The 2,015-nt window shown below is 38.2% G+C and overlaps 1 protein-coding gene across 1 annotated transcript in view; it reads left to right on the forward strand.

Annotated features, from left to right (window-relative positions):
- Nucleotides 1-2,015, forward strand: part of AMPH (amphiphysin) — a 218,625-nt gene that overhangs the window by 163,160 nt on the left and 53,450 nt on the right. The gene's annotated exons all lie outside the window — the stretch shown is intronic.

Below are 2,015 nucleotides of genomic sequence, written 5' to 3' on the forward strand. Positions count from 1 at the left end.
TTTTAACCCTTGATCTCTAAATTCCCATTTAAGCTTCCTTAAGGGGCTCTTCCTCAGGCACTGATGGACATATTTGTGTGGCTCAATTTTTATGGAGAACTTGCAGATATCAGGGGTCCCTAAGATGTGGAAACGGGTCTCTGCAGCAGCCTGGAATAGCATTGGCGTCAAAGGACGGTGGAAAACCTGGTACAGCCTGTTCTACTCATCCCTGAGTGGGAAAATGATGCCATCTGGTCCTTGATTTTTTTTAAGGATTAGCAGTGCGCATCGGAGAAGGCGATGGCACCCCACTCCAGTACTCTTGCATGGAAAATCCCATGGATGGAGGAGCCTGGTAGGCTGCAGTCCATGGAGTCACTAAGAGTCGGACACGACTGAGCGACTTCACTTTCACTTTTCACTTTCACGCATTGGAGAAGGAAATGACAACCCACTCCAGTGTTCTTGCCTGGAGAATCAATCCCATGGACGGGTAGCCTGGTGGGCTGCCGTCTCTGGGGTCGCACAGAGTTGGACGACTGAAGTGACTTAGCAGCAGCAGCGGTGCCCATAAAATGTGCTTTGGGGGAAGATAGTAAAGTAATTCTTTAAAGACAACAAAGTACATTAACACAAGTTATTGCTCAGATGTATCAAGTTCATAGAGCAGTGCCTAGAGCATTCTAAGTGTAATGTGTGTTTGCAAAATCATAAAAATATAATTTGTACCAATATACAATTGATGAAAAAAAACTGCAAATTTTTAATAGGGGCTGAGGGAATCAATTGACAGTTTTGTTGTTATAATTATTAAAGAAAGAGGGATCTCAGAAGAACATTATCCGTGTTAATTTTAAAAGTATATATGAAGAATAACTGTGCTACTGAATAGATAACTCAAGACAATATGCAGGATGTATAAGCAGATTTCCTCCTACAGTGAGTATGGATATCCTAAAAAAAAAGTATTATCTGTAATGCCCTTAAGGTTTTCATACATTTCTAAATTTCTAAGTTTTATATCTATGATCAACATTAATTAAAACAACTCCTGTTTCTTAAATTTTTTTCTCCATACATCTCTATTCTTATATAATACTATATCCATTGTTGTTATCTTTCAATTTCTAGGCAACAGATGGTCTATATTGAGGCTTATATCAAATAACAAACACATGTACCTCGAATCATGTGGAAACTGACCTCAGTTCTCCCACTGTGGTATAGTTTATGAGGGCTGACCATCCCTGTGTAGCCCAAGCCCGAGTTAGACCAACTTCAAGCCCATGCTATATCCTGATCTCACAATAAATGTGTATTGGTGGGTATAGTAGTGAACATAGGTACCTTCTATAATAAATGAACTAACATTAGTTCAGTATTATATATTTTTTGCTATTATTATAGCAAGACTTTCATTCTCTCTTTGGCTTGCTTTCTTTCTAATCTAAGAATGTTATTGGTGTAGGAGCTCATTTTTCAGTGGATACTGGGGCGTATGTTTTTCTCTCTTTCATTCCCTCATGAATGCAGTTGAGACAAACAATATTATGGATGAAGAATGGATGATATGATAACTGAATCCAGGGATGGGGGAGAGGCAGGTGGGATGAGGTCACTATAGATATTGACGCCTTCCTTTTTAAAAATTTTTTTTTTAATTTTATTTTATTTTTAAACTTTACAATATTGTATTGGTTTTGCCAAATATCAAAATGAATCCGCCACAGAGGATGCTAATAGATGGAGAAATATACCATGTTCATGGATTGGAAGAATCAGTATAGTGAAAATGAGTATACTACCCAAAGCAATTTATAGATTCAGTGCAATCCCTATCAAGCTACCAACGGTATTCTTCACAGAGCTAGAACAAATAATTTCACAATTTGTATGGAAATACGAAAAACCTCGAATAGCCAAAGCTATCTTGAGAAAGAAGAATGGAACTGGAGGAATCAACCTACCTGACTTCAGGCTCTACTACAAAGCCACAGTCATCAAGACAGTATGGTACTGGCACAAAGACAGAA

This window comes from Bison bison, unplaced genomic scaffold (genome assembly GCF_000754665.1).
Source record: "Bison bison bison isolate TAMUID 2011002044 unplaced genomic scaffold, Bison_UMD1.0 scf7180017864499, whole genome shotgun sequence".
In the NCBI taxonomy this organism is placed as follows: Eukaryota; Metazoa; Chordata; class Mammalia; order Artiodactyla; family Bovidae; genus Bison; species Bison bison.